At 56.3% G+C, this 19,083-nt stretch overlaps 1 protein-coding gene and 2 long non-coding RNA genes across 3 annotated transcripts in view; 2 read left to right on the top strand and 1 right to left on the bottom strand.

Annotated features, from left to right (window-relative positions):
* The window catches only part of OPCML (opioid binding protein/cell adhesion molecule like), an 836,651-nt gene that overhangs the window by 363,235 nt on the left and 454,333 nt on the right, over window positions 1-19,083 (top strand). The gene's annotated exons all lie outside the window — the stretch shown is intronic.
* On the bottom strand, window positions 6,223-8,058 carry LOC140691134 (uncharacterized). Its single transcript, XR_012066628.1, has 2 exons — window positions 7,742-8,058; window positions 6,223-6,491 (listed from the first exon to the last, which is right to left on the bottom strand). It is a non-coding gene; the product is annotated as an uncharacterized lncRNA (long non-coding RNA).
* Window positions 8,460-9,366, top strand: LOC140691198 (uncharacterized). Its single transcript, XR_012066750.1, has 2 exons — window positions 8,460-8,556; window positions 8,827-9,366. It is a non-coding gene; the product is annotated as an uncharacterized lncRNA (long non-coding RNA).

Raw genomic sequence — 19,083 nt, forward strand, 5'->3', positions numbered from 1 at the left:
GCAATTAAGAACTGGCTGGAATGGACACGAAGACACCATAATTGATTGTGGCCTTTCTGCCTGGCAGCTGCACTTAATTAACCTTTAGATTCAAATATCAAGTGGTGTCTGGGTGGGGAGGCTGGGGCAGGAGCCGTCTGACCACACTCATGTCTGCTCGCCCGGGGGCCGGTGCAGACGTCCGCTACCCGCCCCCAGCCCCACCCACCGCTGCTCAGGCACCCAGAGCTTCTCCCCCGGTGCTCCAGGTCGCGAGCGCGTCCAGCGTGGGGTGATTCCGTTGCCGTCAGATCCGCAGCTTTTTCCCTTTTATTTCTCAGTGGTCAGTTTACAACGTGTCAGTTCCTGGTGTACAGCATCGTGTTTCAGTCATGCAAATACACCCATATGTTTGTTTTCATGTTCTTTTTCATTGTGGTTACTACAAGATACTGAACATAGTTCCCTGGGCTGCACAGAAGAAACTTGCGTATCAGATTTTGTGAGGATTTCCTTGTATTTCCAAAGTGAGAGATACTCTGCCAAAGCTCAGTAGGTGTTCCAGGTGAACCGTTCCGTACGCAGGTGTAATTTTTGGTGTATTTGTGGGAGACGGTGAGCTCTGCGTCCTTCTGCTCCACCGTCTTGGCGATCCTCTCTGCTCTGCAGCTTTGAGTCCTGATGCCGGCCAGCCGACGGGAGTCCCTCCTTGGGGTCTTCTTGGCTGGACCTGCAGGAGGTAACCGAAGGCAGAGCGCGTGGGCTGGCTGCCTGCGTCCAGAAAACAGACTGACAGTCCCCCTGGGCCTCTGTCTCACGAGCTGCGGGTCACAGCCACTCAGAGGAACTTCTCTGAGGACAAAGGCGAGCAGAGGGGAGGACGGCAGGTGGGCTCAGGGATGCAGGGCTCCGCTCACCTTCACTCGGCCCATCGCAGAGGCCGAGGGCCAGTCCGGTGGCTCCTGGCAGCTGGACGCAGTTTGCCTTTGTTGGTCCTGCTGTCAGGGCTGACCCCGGGGAGGCTGCGTCTGCTGCGCTGTCTTTGAGGCTCGCTGCCCAGGGAGGACACAAAGTGTGCCTCGGGCACACGGGGCCAGGGGGACGCCCGGTGTCCCCAGACACTCCTGCCCTCGGGGGTCGGGGGAGACCGTTTCCAGCCCAAGCGCGGTTGGAGCTCTTTACTGCGTGGCTTGCTGGGGCTGGAGCGAGGCCTGCAGCAGCACAATGGACTGCCTGACCTCTCGACACAGCGCGGAGCACCATTCATGTCTCTTCCTCCCACCTCACGGGTGACGCGGCTTCAAAAGAGGGCCAGACTTTTCTGACCCGCAGACGGGCTTGTCTGAGCTGACGTGCGTTTTGAAGGTCGGTGGTGGTAGCGTTTCTGGCTATGTTCATGCTGCCCTGGCTGGACGCGTTTCAAAAAGAGAGAAGAGAAACAGAGAGAAAAAATCATAAGAATAAAAGAAAGGAAAGACAAACACTAGGAAAGAAAGAAAAGAGGGGAGCACAGAAAAGAGCAAAACAGTACAGTTGCTCACATTTTTTCCTCTTGTTTCCTGCACCCACGTCTGGTCCCAGAAGATTCTCTTAACAGAGGAGCTGTTCCCCCCGCCCCAGATCCGGGGGCGCTCCGTTCTCTTCAGGGTTTCCTTAGTTCGTGGTTTTATCGAGGATCAGTTTACATCGTGGTCAGTTTACAGCGTTGGGTCACGTTCTGGTGCGCAGCACAGCGCGTCAGTCCTACGTGAACGTGCATGGACTCGTTTTCATATTCTTTCTCACCGTGAGCTACTACGAGATATTGAATATAGCTTCCTGCACTATACAGTGTCCACTTGTTGTTTGTCTATTTTATGTACATTAGTTAGAATCTGCAAACCTGAAACTCCCAGTCTATCCCTTCCCACTCCCTTCCCCCGGTAACCGTAGGTTTGTTTTCTGTCTGTGAGTCAATCTGAAAAAAAAGACAAACGAACTTATTTACAAAATAGGATTTTTTTTAAGTAAAAATAACAACTCAGACTCTTAAGTAAGAGAGTAATTACTTTTGACCACTGGCAGTTTTAGCAGGACCCCAGGGTGTCCCAGACAAAGCAAGATCTCAACTCCTTGGGGATGGTGGTGCCCCCCTTGTCATGGCTACGGTTGTCAAGCATCCGGGGCAAATCTCTCCTGGTCTTTGGACCAGTCTTATGGGGAGCCGAAGGCTGTCATTCAAAATGATGCCTGGTCGGTCACACTTCATTCTCTCCAAGTCTGTGGGTGTGGTTACTGCTCCAGCTGCTGGGGGCCGTGAGACCGCGGCGGGGTCAGCTGTCTGCTGGAATCCAGGTGTGAGGAAAAGCCGGGCGCCCGCTGCCCAGAGGAACATGGGCTGGTAGCCTAGATAAGCACTAAAGAAAAAAGTGTCCTTTAAAGGGGACAGGGACCCAGAGTGGTGGCTCTCGGTTCTCAGACATTGCACTTCCTGAGAGTCACGATGGGAGCTGGCTCAGAGCATACTGTCAGGTGCCACTCTCCGAGATCCCGACTTGCCATGTGCGAAGTGGGGCCCAGGCCTCTGACCTCGCACTTCAGCAGGGACGCGGGGTGACTCCCATGAGCAGTGCCCAGGTCTTACATGGACAGATGTTAGGGGAAGTGAGCAGTGTGTCCTCACTCTGTCTTTTCTGAGGACGTTTCTCCAAACAGGCCACCACGGACTGGGAACACAGGTCCGGTCGTAAAGGAGCAGGTGGGCTGGGCTTCCTGGCGCATCCATGTCTGCAGTTGTGGGTGGGGTGTCTGCGCGACCACCGTGGGGCACGCGGGACGTGCTGACTTAAGCTTTGGAGGCCTCCTTTACTCTCTTCTCTCTTTTCTCTGGATCCTGAAAGTGGTGGGGAAACTCTCCAGCAGGGCCTCCTGGAGATTCTCCATCCTCATTCCCGGTGGCTGTGACCAAGCAGGGATACCTGCCACCCCAGTGATTGTGTTATGTTGTGTGGCACCGTTCACCTTAAGACACAAAGAGCATCCTGGATTCTCTAGGTGGGCCCAGTGTTGTCACATAAACTCTTAAAAAGCAGGAAGCTTTCTCCAGCCGGTGACGGGAGGAGAACTCAGGGCGATTAGAAGCCCCAGGGGAAGCAGGCTTTGAGGATGGAGGGTACCTGCACTGGGCAGGCAGATGGTCCTTTGGAGCTGGGAGCCCGAGGAGTCGGGGACCTCGGTCTCACAAACGCGAGGACCTGAACTCGGGCAGCAGCCTAAGTGGGCGCAGAGGCAGATTCTTCCCCCAGCGTCCCCAGGCAAGAACCCAGGCCGGTCAGCACCTTGCCTGGAATCTTGCAGGATCCTAAGCAGAAAAGCTCGCCGAGCCCACCTGGGCTTCTGACCCACACACCTGTGAGGTGACAGTTTTAAGCCACTTCACTGTCGGTCATTTGTCAGCAGTGTGAGATGCCTACACCTGGGGATACAAAATGAAGAGATGGACCATGACCTCTCCTTCAGGGTCTCGTCAAACCCCAGAGGCCAACGATGCACAGCCGGCTCAGACAGGGTGTGCTGAGCACTCCTTAAAGGGAACTGGGGGCGGGGTCCCCTTCCCGTGTGGCGGGGCAGAGGGAGGGCAGCGGTCTTGGGGGACAGGCGGGCTGTGGTGGGGGGCACAGGTGGAGGAAGCAGCGGGGCCAGAAGCAGAGCGGTCAGCTGGTTGGGGTGGGGGCGCGGGCAGCCACGCAGACGCAGCAGTCGGTCTGCGGAGAGGTTTTTCCCACCACAGCAGGCAGATCAGGCGGCATCTTGCACTTGCGACGGGAAGCTTGCAGATGGCAGGCACGAGGGCGGCCAGTCAGGCCTTTGTTTCTGCTGGGAACTCTGAGGCCAGAACTGGCTTAATTGTAACTGTGGTTCACGCCACAGTCTCCCGATTGTTATGCGCGCGGCTTCCCCCCATTCTTCCTCCCTCCCTCCTTCTTTCCTTCTTTCCCACCTTCCTAACATAAGGCAAACTTTTGAGCATCCCCTCTGCGGACGCAGAAGCCCGAACACTGACAGCCTGGTCTCCCAGGGGCTCCCCTCCTGACCTCCAGCTCCTATTTTTGTAATTGAAGTACAGTCAGTTTACAGTGTTGTGTTTATTTCTGTGCACAGCGTAGTGATCCATTTATACACACATACATTCCTTTTCATGTTCTTTTTTTGTTATAGTCTGTTGCAAGGTGTTGGATACTGTAGGACCTTGCTGTTTATCTAACTCCTACCTGTTGATCGATTAACCCACCACTTTTTCAATCTCCCGATGATCTACCTAGCAACCAGCCTACCTGTTTTTGCCATTCCTTTGCCTATTTCTCAATCGTATACTGTTTAGGTAATTTTTTGTCATTTAGAAGACGCCGTCATGCTGTCTGTGGTCTTTGGTGTTTGCAAGAGCGTTGCTGAGTTTCTCCCTCATGCAGCTTGTGGCCGTAGTACATTCATTTTGATGGCTGCGTGCTATTCCACCAAGGGTGAACACTGAGATGAAGTGATCCGCTCTTCTCTTCTTCCAGCTCTGGGGATGTAGGAGTCTTATGCAAGAGTTCTCTTAATAGAAAATACAGCACTGGAACTAGGGCAGCAGACGAGGGTTGCTGAAGGGAGGTCGGGCTGGGAACGTACAGGTAAACTGGCCATGATCAGTGTTCACCATGGCAGGCATAGGAGATATTTTCATTCAACTCAGATGAAAATGTTAGACTTCCTTCTCCAGCATCTCCCACTGGACCTCACGTGCCCACGTGGAAGGATGCCTCGTGTAGCTGAGCCCTGGGTTCCAAGAGAACAGAGCAGAGCAGGTGTCTCGAAGTACGCGTGCCTTCTGTGCCTCGCAGAGGAAACACCTTGAGCTTTCCCTGCATGGAAATACGCAAGCCCTCTGGGGCCTGCGGGTGGACAGTGGTGGCAACTGAGCGAGCTGGGAGACCCTCACGTAGGAAAGGGGCCTGTGACGGGACAGCCATCTGGAGATGGGGAAGCGGCCGACACAGAGAGCCCTGCAGCCCAGCGGGCAACAGCTGGGGTTGAATACAGCTCTGTGTTTCTGCCTCTTGCCCATCACCCACCGGCTCGCCACCTGCCTCAGGGACAGGCTCCCCTGTGTGGGGCCGGGAGGGCTCGCGGCTCCCCGCCGCCTGCCGAGCGGCTCCGCAGGGCCCCGGCGACACGCTGCTGAGTGCAGCTATGAGGAGGCAGAACAGGGGCGTGTTAGACCCTCTCTCCTTACAAATAAGTCACAAAGCGGGGTGGTAGAAGAGAGGCTTTTAATTTTTAATTTTTAATAGAAGTTATTCTTACATTTAATTCCTTCTGTCAAATGGACCATTATGCTTACAATGAGTAATTATCTTTATCACCCTAAAATACTTCATCTTCAAAGAAAATGTTCAAATCAACCTTGGTTAGAATGCTTAAACGCGATATCTGCCCTGATTTTCATTTTAATGAAATCTGGCCGTCTGCAGGGCTGGCCTAAATTGGGTGTGTGCATCGTTTAAACTGGGTTTTCCTCAGTCCTTGTGTTATTTTAAACATTTCATCTTTGAGAGGTTGTATATTAACCAAAAGTGATTTAGCCTCCATTAAATAAATAAATAAATAAACCTAATTGCCTGCCCCCAAAATAAACAAATAAGTGATTTAGGTCATGATGAAAGGGAAAGTTCTTGTGTGTGTTTTTTTTTTCCAAATTCAAGAAAAGTGTTAGCTTGCAAAATTAACTGCCTTTTTTTTTTTTCTTTGTACAGCAGGGCCCAAAAGGTGAGGGCAGCAATGTTGGCTTCTCTCGGGAAAACGGCCTTAGTATCAGTTCTTCACAAGGTAGCTGTGTGACCGAGGGCTGCCGCCTAACCTCTCTGTGCCTGTTCCCTTGTTTGTATAGTGCAGGGGGTGGTTGGATAACACTGGGGCTAATTCCTGGGGGAGAGGCCAGTTCAGATGCAGACAGACATCCCAGCCAGCAGGAAGGGAGCCGTCCGGGAGTCCCGGTCAGGGTGCTGAGCCAGCCGGGACGCCGTGGGAAAGCCCGACAGCAAACCGTCTATTCAATTCTTCTTCCTAATAAAACTTGAACATTATTGCACAGCAAAGGAAACGATGTACAAAATGAAAAGACAACCCACTAAACAGGGTTGCAGTGATATGACCAATGAAAGGATAATGATATTCAAAATGTATAAACAGCTCCTACAACACAGCATCAAAGAGAAAATCTGCTTAAGAAATGGACATGCTATTTTATTTGACTTTCCGACAACTTTGTAAGATACGCAAAAGAAGTGATACGACCGCGTTTTGCAGACAAGCACGTGGGGCTAAGGGTGGCTGAGTGACTCGCCACGTCCGGTTAGAACTGGAGCGTAAACCAAAGCCTCCTGATTGTCCAAAGCCTTTTCGTTTTGCTTCAGAATCCAGATGATTGAAGGGACTTTAAAGATCATTGATTCCAGCTTTTACCACATACAAGGGCTCCTGTGAGAACACCTCTGCAGGGAAAGAGAAATCATTGTTCTTTCAGTTTTAAGTAACTTTAATTTTTAGAAGGTATTCCCTTAAATTAACCCCAGCCCTGACTTCTGGAATTTTATAGCATGTTTCCTTCCGGTTAGAATCACAGTCTCAGGAGCCCGAAAGACCAGGAAGTCCAATTTTCCATAAGTCTGCACCAGAGGGTCCCCACCGGGTGTCACTCAAGCTGTGTCTCGGTCCTCTCGTCACTAGGGGAGCAGAGGTCCCCCCCGGCGGCCCTGCTGGCAGAGCTGTGGCGGCAGAGACGCCTGGCCCTTCCGCGAGGCTGTTGCCGTTAAGCGCCATTCTGCCACTTCTAATCGACAGCTTACAATCAGCAGACAGAGGCCGACCCTGATGCTAGATGCAGATCAGCCAGCTGTCCTCAGCTCAGCAGGAGGAGCCGGGCCGAATGTCCCTGTCCCTGTCGGGGTGGAAACCCCCCTCCTCCCCCCCCCCACCCGGGTCCTCGGCTGGCCTGGGAGTGAACTGCCATGAGGCGGATTAACAGGAGAAAAACAAATTCAATTTCGTAGGCATGGGAGGCCATAAAAATGCGAGCCTCCAAAAAGGGACCCAAGCAGGCAGCTGTCAGGACCTTTCGACCAAGGAGCGACACCGCGTTGGGAGCTGCCAAGCGCGGGTGCGTCTGGGGCGGCGGCCGTGAGGGGCTGACGAGGACCGTTCGCACAGTTCTCAGCCCGCAGTTCCCCGGCTGCGCCGCTGGGAGCTGCTGCCCCCGGTGCAGGGGGACCGCTCCCGCGGGGCGCTGCCCAGGGCGGCCGGCGCGTCCGTCTCGTGGCGACGGCTCTTTCCGCAACTTGACCTCAGAGCCGGCCGCGCGCCGCAGCCCCGCGTCTCCTCTGCCGGAGTCCAGGCGCTGTCGCCGCGTGGCTGCCGCTCTGCGCGCAGCCGGAGCGGCTGGCCACGTCCGGAAGCTCTGCCAGGGCCGGCGCCGCCCGTCGCGCTGCCTGTGTTGGCATCGGCTTCTTGCTAAAGTCGGTTCAGGGCGCGCCGCGGTCATGAGCGCACACGCGCTCGGCCCGCGCGGGCCTTTGCGGCCGCCGCGGCTCCCCCCGCGGCCTCCAGCTCGCGGGCGCTCGGGCTCTGACGCGGAGGTGCCGAGCCCCTCCCCTGCCGTCAGCCCGGTTGGCTGAGCCCGCGGCCGCGCCAGCCCCTGCGGGCACTTGGGGGCCCGCTTCTGCCTCCCGGTGTGCTTCCCACCCACCTGGCTTCGGCTCTTCCATGGCTGTCGACAAGCATGCTTTCTGTAGCTGTGCCCAAGACGCTGACGAAGTGGTGGCCGGGGCAAGACCAGGGCCGGAGTCATCGCGAGGGCCCTCCTTCCGGTTGCCAGTAACTCGTTCGTCAGGAACTTTGGGTCACGGGCACTAACGTACTAACAGACTCACCGCGTTAACTTAGGCGGCAGCCCACGCTTCCTGACTGTGTCACCGGGATGTTTAATGGCTCTTCAAACACGTGAAGGCTCTTCCGCCCTTGACACGTCTGCTTCCTTCCCAGCTGCCCCTCCTGCCTCTAGGCCCCGCCCCTCCTGCCTCTAGGCCCCGCCCCTCCTGCCTCTAGTCCCCGCCCCTCCTGCCTCTAGTCCCCGCCCCTCCTGCCTCTAGGCCCCGCCCCTCCTGCCTTTAGGCCCGCTCCTCCTGCCTTTAGGTCCATCCCCTCCTGCCTTTAGGTCCCGCCCCTCCTGCCTTTAGGCCCCGGCCCTCCTGCCTTTAGGCCCCGCCCCTCCTGCCTCTAGGCCCCGCCCCTCCTGCCTTTAGGCCCCGCCCCTCCTGCCTCTAGGTCCCGCCCCTCCTGCCTTTAGGCCCCGCCCCTCCTGCCTTTAGGCCCCGCCCCTCCTGCCTCTAGACCCCGCCCCTCCTGCCTCTAGGCCCCGCCCCTCCTGCCTCTAGGCCCCGCCCCTCCTGCCTCTAGGCCCCGCCCCTCCTGCTTGGTGATGAGGTCACGCGTCTCAGCCAGTCAGCAAATAGCCGTGAAGGCGTCCCTCGCATCACACCCCCGCTGGACGCTGGAGACACAGTGCGATGCGCCGGCAGCGCTCCTGTGGGCCCCACCATGGCGGGGGGCGGGGGAGAAGAGCCGTGCCAGGCGCTGTGGTGGGAGCCCCGAGGAGGACCCCTAGCCCCAGGTGGGGGGCGTCGACTGCTCCGAGGAGGTAACTTCCAGACTCTCTCCTGCAGAGTGTGAAGGACTCCTCCGGCTTGAAAGGCTGAAAGGACAGGGCGGGGGAAATACCCCAAAACACTGAAATAGGAGCCGGTCTGTGTGAGGTTCTGCTTTGAATTGCAGGAAGTGCAAAGGGGCGGGTGAGGATCGGTCCGCAGGGAACTGAGTTTCTGGACCTTCTGCCGTCTGGGCGTCCTTCTCCGTGCCCTCTGCTGCTGGCTGCGGCCCCCGAGCCCACACTTCGTCTTGTCCGCTGGGCGCAGGACGGAGGGGGCTGACACCTTTCTGGGTCTGGACACCATTTGGCTGAATTCAACCCCCTGGGTTTTTTTGCGCTTTGTGAAGCCAGCTTCACCAGTCTTCACCAAGCTGATTTTGAGTTAAAATACCAGACTTCCTTAATGTGCCCCCAGTACCACCAACTTGTTACATTTGAACAGGCTATGAGCATCTTTTTTATTCAAGATTCTGCTGTTTCTCACGTTAGCCAGCTCCGGCAACGTGTGTATGCACCGTTACGTTTTGACAAGCAAGTCTTTCACGTCTCTTTATTGCAAAACATGAAGCTTTGTGAGATGAGGGACTGCATCCATATAGGGCAGACACAATGTGCACATTTTCTTGAAAGGATAAAAAGTCAATAAATGTTCATCTAAATCCTCATTCTGTGTTAAATAGGACACATCAAAGGATGCTTTTAATCCCACCCGAAACTTCCAGACACGCCGACTCTGGTTAAGTAACCAGACTTTTGGTAGAGACGTCCAAGTATCGCTCAGTCCACATCAGGGCCTGACCCACACCCCGTGGGGACTTTGTCCGGTTCTCGCTGGGACGCCGGATCAGGCGAGTTTATGTACAGACCATTCATGTGAGCAGGTCCCTGAGGGCAGGTTCCGTGGAAGGAGACTCTGCTGCAGAATTGTGAGCAGGAAGTTTATTTGAGACGGCCTTCAGGACGAAACCTGTGACGAGGGAGGGGCTCAGGACTGGCTGAAGAGAAGGGCGGATCTTGTGCCTTTTGTACCGGGGGCCTCAGTCGGTCCTGCGGGAGACTCTGGTACTGAGACGGCCCCAGAGTTGTCCCCAAATGAGGGAAGGGTGTCACATCTTTGCACTCCCACATGGCCCGGGCTGGGAAGTGGGCTACCCCCTTGACGTGAGGTGGCCTGGATGAAGCAGCGTGACCTCAGAGGAAGCAGAGTGACCTTGGGTGGAGGGAGATGGCTCCGTCCTCTGGGGCAGCTCCCGGGCAGGGGCAGCAGGTGGAGACCCCCACACCCAGTACTTCTGACACCGGGGAAGCGGCGCCTCTGCCTTGAAGGGAGACTGGGCAGCGCTTTGCGGTGTCCACCGCGCGGGAGGAAGCATCGCCAAGAGAACCCCTCAGGGCAGGGGACCCTGGCTCTGCTGAGAGGCTGCTCTGCTCTGGGTGGGAATTTTTTTTGTCACCGCCTGTTTCCTATTTCCATGGTAATTGTTCACCAGTCAGCAGAGATGCAGGGTGGTGGGGTGGCAACCCCTCTGTCTTACCACAAATTCCAAATTCTCCTGCGATCTGACCTCAGGTCTGTGGCCAATGGGGTGGCCCCGGGCCTCCCTGGACGCTGACCCCCTGTCTGAGCCGCCTTTCTTCCCAGAGACTGGACCCTGAGGCACTTCAGTGGTTGGTGACCCCTTTGTAGGACCAGAGAGCGTGGAGCCCCGTTCCAGGATCCCGCCAACCCGCTGACTGGACACAGCGCCCTGGGCACCGGAAGTGCGTGTGGTCGTGCGTCTGCCTTCCGGGAATTCTCTGCGTTGCCGAGTATTGCCATAAGGACTGGGGAGATTTTAGGCTGTAATGTTTGCGATAGTATTTCTCTCGTTCTCAGTGATTCAAATGTGACCAAGGTTTCTGTCCTTTGTCACAAATAGTGGATTTTCCAGGTGACTGTTTTGGTAAGTGTCAAAATAGGAATTTATGGTGTATTCACCATATTATGGTGTATGTATGGTCAATTCATTTTGAGTTAATATATATATTACAGCAAAAAAAAAACATACAGTTGCAATAACTCCCGAATAAAGGACAACCTATGCAAATCATCATCATCATCATCATCATAACAACAACAACAACAGCCCATTTTCCCCAGAAGCCTTTGTTCTGGGATAGAATTGCCATCCACGCGCCAACTGAAAAAAGTCTGAGAGAAGATCTGGGCCCAAGAAGGCCGGGCACGCGGTCTGAAGTTTCTCTGCCCGGCACCTTGCTCTGGGCTGCGTGGGCCTGGGTCCGTTTCTGCTGGACACTGGATTCTGTGGCAGCCTGATTCCTGCGTCTTCCCGTGGGCCTGTCATTTCAGGACAGACTGAGAATAAAAACACAAGATGAAAACGAGCGTGTGTGCTTCAGCTTCCGCACACACGTCCAAAGTTTTAAGCTTCAGCCCTTCGAGGGCTCAGATCCCTTTCTTTGAAGGCTCGGTTCCCCACCCTGCCTTAGGGGGAAGAGACTCTGTCTCCTGAACAGGCTCATTAACAAATTAACAGAATAATCAGCAGGGCTTTGTGTGCATTTTACAGGTAAAAAACCAGTAACAGCATTCTTTGACGTCACTGGGCCGATGAGCGTGGGGGTCTGCCCTGTGGCCGAGCTAACCACACGGGTAAGGGGGTTGCATCTGTCCTGAGCTCTGCCCAGGTCATTCACAGCTGGAGCGGCAGCTGGAAGGAATCAGACATTGATTCTGGTAACAGGAAACTGCTGAAAGAAAGGCAGGACGGCAGGGCCGCAGACCCAGACTGAAGTCTGACGCTGTGTGTGCCACGTGGGTCACAGTCTCAGGTCTGGCAAGTGTGGGGGAGGTGCTTCTGGGCTGCTCTGGAACTGGTTTGACATCTGATCCGAGAGTCAGGAAAGTGAAGGGCTTTTCTTCCCCTGCCCTGCCCCGCCCCGCTCCTGCGTTAAATTACGTGACTGTGATTGCTTTTGAGAGTGGAGGGATTTCATAGCTGAGGCATTTTGCAGACAATGATTAAGCAGGTCTCCTGCTCAGGCTGCAAGCATCCCCCACCCCGGCCGGCTCCATGACAGGTGTGCGCAGGTGCCTGTGTTGCTGGGGACCAGGTTCTTGTCCCGTCGCAGAAAGAATTCAGAGATGGGACACGGGGGTTAGGAAAGTAAAGTGGGGATTTGTTAAGGGGTGGACGGCACACTCTCAAGGGGAGAGCGGGCAGGCTCAGGTGAGCGGCTGCCGTGAGTCTCTCTGGCACGGTGGTTACACAGGGTGTAGAAATGAGTGGGCGGAACAGTCACTGGGGAGGGAAGGGTCTGGGGTCGCATCCCCTGATTTTCCTCCCAGCTCCCCCTTCCCTAGGGGAGGAGGGATTTTTGTCCTTATTTAGTCTGGATTGGAAGTGTCACGGTGTCGGTGCATGGTGGGTACTTCTACTCTGAGAGGCTGATTTTATTGAAATGAGGGCACAATGAGCAAGAAGTTACATTTGGATCCTGGAGATCCCTGCCTTTCCCCACCTTTCTTTGTCAGCCTCCAGGGCACTTGTCACCCCAAAATGTGTGACGGCTTACTCGCCCAGAGGTTCCTGCTTTTCTTTCTCTGCCCGGGGACCCCTGGTGCTCACATGATGCAGGGTTTCCTGCATTTGGCCGGTGCCCCTCCTTTCTGCCCCATTCCTGCCGTGTGTCCTGTGTCCCCCCGTTCTCTGCTCGCACCTAGCTGTCTGCCTGTGCCAACACCTGGGCTCCTCCACCCCTGTCCAGGGAGGTTTGCAGCATCCTGACCCAGTTGCTTGCCCTCAGTTTGTGCCAGGCCCCTGCAGGGCACTGCCCATGTCGCTGGGGAATAGGTTCTTGCTTCGTGCAGGAAAGAAATCAAGAGCAAGGCATTGTAGAGTGAAATCACGTTCATTTAGAGAGACACACACTCCATAGACAGGGCGCAGGCCGTCTCAGAAGGCATGAGGGTGACCACGAGGTGTGGAGCTGTTAGTTTTATGGACTTGGTAGCTTCATATGCTAATAAGCAGGAAGATTATTCCGACTATGCTGGGGAAGTGGCGGAGATTCCCAGGAGCCGGGCCCCCGCCCACTTTGGGGTCATCTTTACTGGTCACCCTGGGAACGGTACCGGCACCTGTGGGTGCGCCACGAGGCTCAAGGTCCACTGGAAGCCCAGACTTCCGCTGTCTTCATTCTGACCGGTGCGTCCTGTCCCCCGCTGCTGCGTCCTTCATTCGGTGGCTGTGCCCGGCCCCCGGCCCACCTGTCTTGCCCAGACCGGGCGGAAGGAAGGGCCTGGGGGCCTGTGTAGGACCCGAGCTGTGCTGTTGGGCCAGTGCCTGGGCTTTTACACCTGCAAAGGAGGTGAAGGCAGGATGCTCATGGAAAAGCAACGCACAAGGGGAAGGGCCTCGGTCACCCTCGGGCCTGTGGGTGTGGCTTGGTCTCCATGGTCCTGGCCGGAGAGGCTTGGCAGCCAGCCGGCAGCTTGCAGCAGCACCCTGTGCTAAGACTTGTGCAAAGTACTAGTTTATTCCTTCCAGGTGGGTTAGTCTGTGACAAAAGAAAAAAGTCACGATGATTAAGCAAGACAGAACTCTGTTGCACATTTAAAAGTTGAGAAGTAGCTGTTCAGGGTCTCACGGGGACCCAGAGTCGGAGAGCCAGGCTGACTGTTCTGCTGGGAGCCGCCCGTCCCCAGGGCCCCTCGAGGGTCCAGAATGGCTCGTCTCACTCCGTCCACGAGGCTCACATTCCAGACAGACGGAGCACAAGCGAAAGGGACGCCTTCCTGTGTGAACTTGCGCTGGAAGCTGGACGTCCCATCAGCCAGGATTTGGTCATCAGGTCCCAGCCGGCACCACGGACACCTAGACAGTCTGAGATCTGTGCTTAATGGCAAAGATACAGATAAATACTGGGCAGCCTTCAGAGGTCTCTCTCCCCTCAGGCCAGGGGCATGCCCATCTCCCGAAAGAAAGGAGTTCACAAAATAATGGGACTTAGAAAAAAATTAAAGGTTAGAAAAGTGGGATTCACAGAAGAGATCCATGGGGGAAATCTAGATCAAATGTGCTTGATGTAGCTGGTAAGTAGCTGTGTATTCGTAGCAGTTTCTTCTTGGATTGCTGGAGGTTTAGAATACACCTGTAGTCACTGAGAAAAGGGTCTCTCTCTCTCACACACACACACACTCACTCACTCACACACACAGGGAAGAAGTATGTCTCCCCCTGGAAATGCGAAGGAGACCAGCTACACTGGTCTTTCCCAGTGGAGGGAAGGGGCAGGCACTGGAGAGAGAGTCCAGAGAAGTGGGCAAGGGCTGAAGGAGGCAGACACTCTGCGCCCCTCGAACGCTGCCTAGGGTGGAGTGTCACCCAGCTTTCCTGATACAAGAGGGTGGCGGGGCCAAGAGCAGTGCCGGGGGAGGAAGGAGATACGGTCTCGGTTCTGAGTCCCTGTCCACCCAACGGTCGGGTGTGGACCAAGTCTGTAGGAGGTTAACGTCAGCCGACATCGAGGGGGCCTTGAGGCCAGGCTGGTGCACAGGTGTCCTTGCTGCTGATGGGTAGAGCAGAGCTGAGCCGGCTCTGAGAAGAGCCAGCCTGTGTGGCTTCTGCAGGGCGGTGTTAGAGGAACCCGGAGGGAAGGCAGCGTGGTGCGGTGAGGGCTCAGCGCCCGCAGAGGGCAGCGTCAGCCTGCCCCTCTACCCCGGGCCACCGCGCACCCCCAGCGCGCCTCCCTCCGCCTTCCCGGTGCTCAGCTGTCAATTACAAATGACGGACAGGGTTCCAGCCGCCTCTGGGGAGCGCGCAGAACCATTAATAAAACATCAACACCACAGGCATCCAAAGGAGCCCAAAATAAGGTAGAGATTAAAAACCAGTCAGAGAACAGCAAAATCCCACTCTCTTTCCTCCCTGGAGTCTCTCGGAGACAGGTGTGTCCCAGGGGTGCCGACTGTGGGAAGTGACTTTGCGGGGCGGATGGAGGCGGCCTCGGATTAGATGGCAGAGCAGGAGGAAGACCCACTCTGGGGGGCGCCTGCTGTCTGTGGAGGCGCGTGGGTGCCCAGCTTCCTTCCGAACCAGGACACGGTGGCCAGTGGCCCTGCTCTTCTGTCCCTTCGTCCCTCCTCTGCAATGTGGCTTTGCTGCCCGGCTGCAGTGGTGAGGGATGTGTGCACCAGCGTTGTCGAGAAGTGAAGGGACACGAGTGATCTGCTTCAGTATGGGGCAGGGGACGGGTGCCGCCAATCTGTACGTGCAGAACGCCCTCCAGGACTGCGGGGGGTCCTGACACCTGTCAAAGTTGGGGGGGCGGGAAATTGGAGCACAAGATGTGCACAGAAGTCCGCTTTGTTCACTTGTCCAGCTCTTGGAGAAGTTTTGTTTTGTAAGCAGTGCAGAGGGCTCTCTGCTGGTCCCCTGCTCAGCTGTCAGTCAGCTCTGCGGCCTCCAGGAAGACAGTCGAGAGTTAGAGACCTCGATTCACTACAAGAGGAAATAGAGTCCAGTGTGTTCCCACTCTGCTCCTGAGAAACAGGGGGGTACTGTGGTGGGGAAAGGCGCCCCACGGTGCTCACATCCTAATCCTGGGGACCTGGCAAAGGACTGTTTCACAAACAGGATTTATGCTTCTAGATCAGGAGTAGCCTGGACTGCGAGGGCCCCAGACAGGGCCACATGCACCCTTCCAAGCGGGAGTGGAGAGAGCTTGCCACCCCGAGGAGAAGGTGGTGTGAAGACAGGGCAGAGAGGCCTGAAGATGTTGCTCCTGAAGGCTGGAGTGATGATCTGGCCATGAGTCGAGGGATGTCAGCAAGCGGCAGAAGCCGGAAGAGGCAGACAGAGGATCTTACCCTGGAGTCTGGGGGTCGGGGGAGCCTGGGCTCACCTGATTCTGGCCCAGGGATGCTGATCTCAGAGGGCTGGCCTCCGCGGCTGTGAGAGAGCACATTTCCATTGTTGTAAGCCACCAGGTGTGAGGTCATTTGTTACAGCAGCCACAGGGAACTCATACAAAGATCAACTGTGACATTTTCATAATTTAAAGAAAAAAATGAGTTAACAGATAAAATTTTTCTTGTTTTCCACTGCATTTTTCTTCTCAAATAATTGGCACATGCTAGCATTCCCCGATGAATAAAGAGGTTGTACTCAATGTTTTGTGGAATATCAAAAAAGGCACTGTGACTTCAGGTCACATTTTTGCCCAGTGATGAAAGAAGGTGATACCCGCACCTCTTGTGGTTGTTCTAATTCAAATGAGACCAAGTGTGTGCAGGTAGGCCTGAAAGTGTCCAGCACCAGCAGAGTGTGAGTATGAAGTCTTAGCAGATTGGTTAATTTATTGAAGAACCTACAGTTAACCAACCAACCTTCTCCCTCCCCTTCCCCTTCTTGTACGTCTCCTCCCCCTTCCCCTCCCCACACGTACATACATATACACACACATACACATATACACACGCCCATATACATACACATGCATACGCACAAACACATGCAGACACACATATACACATACATACACACACACGCCGGTGGACAGTACTGCTGTGTGAAGGAGGACAATGACATTACAGTTCCGTCTCACATTTGGTTAACAGTCTCGAGTTTACTCAGGACTCTCACGCCCACCGTCCTGTCTGCTCCGCACCACCTCACCTTACGGGACATGCACCTGGCGTCACCATCCTCACTCTGCAAGTGGGGAGACCTCCTGGAGGTCAGTGGAGATTAGGGTCAGCAGTCCTCCGAGGCTGCGGCGCCCTGTGGACTGGTCACAGACCCCCTGGGGATCTCTACCTGGGGCGATGCTTGACTAAAGCGGACCTGGGGGGCTGATGCTCACGGCGGCCCCAGACTGTCATTCTCCACCCATGACACCAAGCCTGTGCGCGCTCACCCCTCCGCCCTCCGGCAGGTGGTGTGGTGGCTGGGTGTTGGCTGGAAGGGCTGCTTTGGCACGCCGGCTGCGGCGGGCTGTTCCTGGACAACCAGCGGCCATGGTGTTCGGGAAAGGCTGCGGTTTGGCCCGCACACCAGGAGCGTCTGCGGGGGAAACACAGCCCTCGTCTTTACCTCCTGCTGCAGCTCCCTTCTGTCAACTCAGCCTACAAGCCAGGGCCCGGCTTTCTTGTTGTGAAGTCCGTGCTTAAGAAGAGGGAGACGTCCCCTCTCAGGAGCACCGGTGTGTGTGCGTCTGCGTGTGCGTGTGTGGGTGCAGGCAGGGGCGCCACCTGCTGCAGTAAGGACTTCCACGCTGCTGAGCGGAGTCCCTAGTTGGTTGCTGTTTCTTCTGTTTTAAAAGCCCCCTCACGGTTCCACCTTCTTCTTCCTCACAAACTTCTTCGCTTAACTGCAGGCCGCTGGCGTTTCCTCAGACGCAGGGGGTGTGGCTTTTACGTCTCCTCTGCTGGGGCTGAGCGCGCTTCCCGGAGGCGGCGGCGGGGAGGCGGCGGTTGCAGGCTGCGGTGGCCGTGCAGGCGCCCGGGTGGCGCTGCTGAGCGAGGCGGGCCGCTCTCTCTCCAGCACCCGCCTCGGCCGCGGATTCTACGGCAGAGGCGGGGCTGCGGGCTGGCGCTCTGCTTCCGACACCCCCCCTCCGTCGCCGCCTTCAGCCCGTCGCCCTTCGTCTTAGAGGAGCGGTCACGCGGGGAGGCCGGCGCCCCGGGGCCTCGGGGGCGCTCCGCTGTGGGGTCGGGCCCCTGGAAGAGGACAGGGGCTTAGGCTCCCGGCCCCAGGCAGGCCCCGCCTCCTCCCGCCTGCTGCCCAGGGGGCCGCCCGCGCTCTCCGCGGCCGCGTCTGGAGGCGCTGTCTCTGCGGGTGGGGGGGACTCAAGCCGGTTACAGCCAGGCTGGCAGCCCCCGCGGCTCCAGGTCCCTGGCATTTCTGACGCCCGCCTCTGGCTGCCCGGCACAGGCAGGCTCACCACGGCGTGCAGAGCTACGAGAAGAACCTAAATTTAGATGTGGAAAAGCTTTTGTTCATGACTGGTGGCCTCCCCCCGCCCCATTTGTCACTTGGAGCCGAGCTGTGACTCTTTTAATATCAAACAAATAATAAGCTCCCTGTAAAGTGATTTTTCTGACAAGGAGCTCAATATATTAAACTTTATCTATATTTTAATAGCCAATTTCACACCAAACTGCCTTCTTAATAATGTATTTACCACCTGGGGATATTATTCCAACCCATCTGGAAAGAATTGGAAATTAACTGTCCCTAAACTGTGTGTCTGTGTGTGCTTCGCGGTGGGAAACAGTGGCGCATTGCTGGGGGCGGGGCGGGGCGGGGCGGGGGCGGGAGGGCGCGTCCCCACCTGGGGAGGGTGCGATCTGGAAGAGAAATGATGGTGGGTTCAGAGGCTCGAATTCCTTCTCTGGAGACAAAGCTGATTCAGGTCAGGAGCGGAGGGGAGCCACTGGGAGGCGGGGCGGGGCAGCTGGCAGCGAGGACCCATCCGCACAGGTGGGCAGCCAGGGCCCGTCCGCGCACGTGGGCTCCCTTCACTGTAACTGCGTCTCCTGGGCGTGGGACGCGGTTCTTACGGCCTGACCTTCAGTTTCCTCAGCTGTGGAGGGAGGGGCTTGGCTGGACGCCCTCAGAGGTCTTTGGTGCATTTAAACTTGTATGCACGATGGAGGTTCCATGCTCTCTCCTGAAAATGCTTCGCTCCTCCCCACCGTCGTGTGGCCTGTCTGGGGGCTGTTGCTTTACCCTCTTGGTTATTAGTCCCTGTGGAAATTGAGGGTGACTCTGTAGACAGTCAGGTGAACCAGGAGCCCTTGGAGTGGACAGAAAAGCTTGTCGCTGGGGGGCTGGGAACAGGTCGCCAGACCAACAAGTAAACACAGGCTCCCTCCAGTGCTAAGACGGACAAATGACCAGCTCGTGTGGAACAAAGCACTGAGCGAGGGTCCCCAGATCACTCAGACCGAGCCGTCTGGCACCGTCCAGCTCACACTCCGAGGGGCAAGACGGCAACAGTCGGTGCCGTGATGAGGAGCTGGTTCCGTACGGGAAGGACTGGGACAGAGCAGGGCGGTGGCATCCTTCTTGGGGACCCAGGGAGGACCGCCAAGGAGAGTGGGTATTTTACTTGCTTCTTGGAGGATGGACAAGTGGCCCCAGGACACTCAGGTCAGACAGTGGATGTTTGCCCAAGCCCGAGTCTGTGGACTCTGACAGGGAGGCAGGAGGAGGGGCGGATGGGATCAGGCAAGTGCCTGGCCCCATTGGAATGGAACACGGACCTCAGTGTGCGCTACAACCAGCCACATCTCAGGGATCGCGGAGGGAAGAACTGCGTTTGTGAATCTGGAGGCACAGGATTTGGGTGCAGGGCCAGCCCTGGAATAGGCTCCA

This window comes from Vicugna pacos, chromosome 33, assembly GCF_048564905.1.
Source record: "Vicugna pacos chromosome 33, VicPac4, whole genome shotgun sequence".
NCBI lineage: Eukaryota > Metazoa > Chordata > Mammalia > Artiodactyla > Camelidae > Vicugna > Vicugna pacos.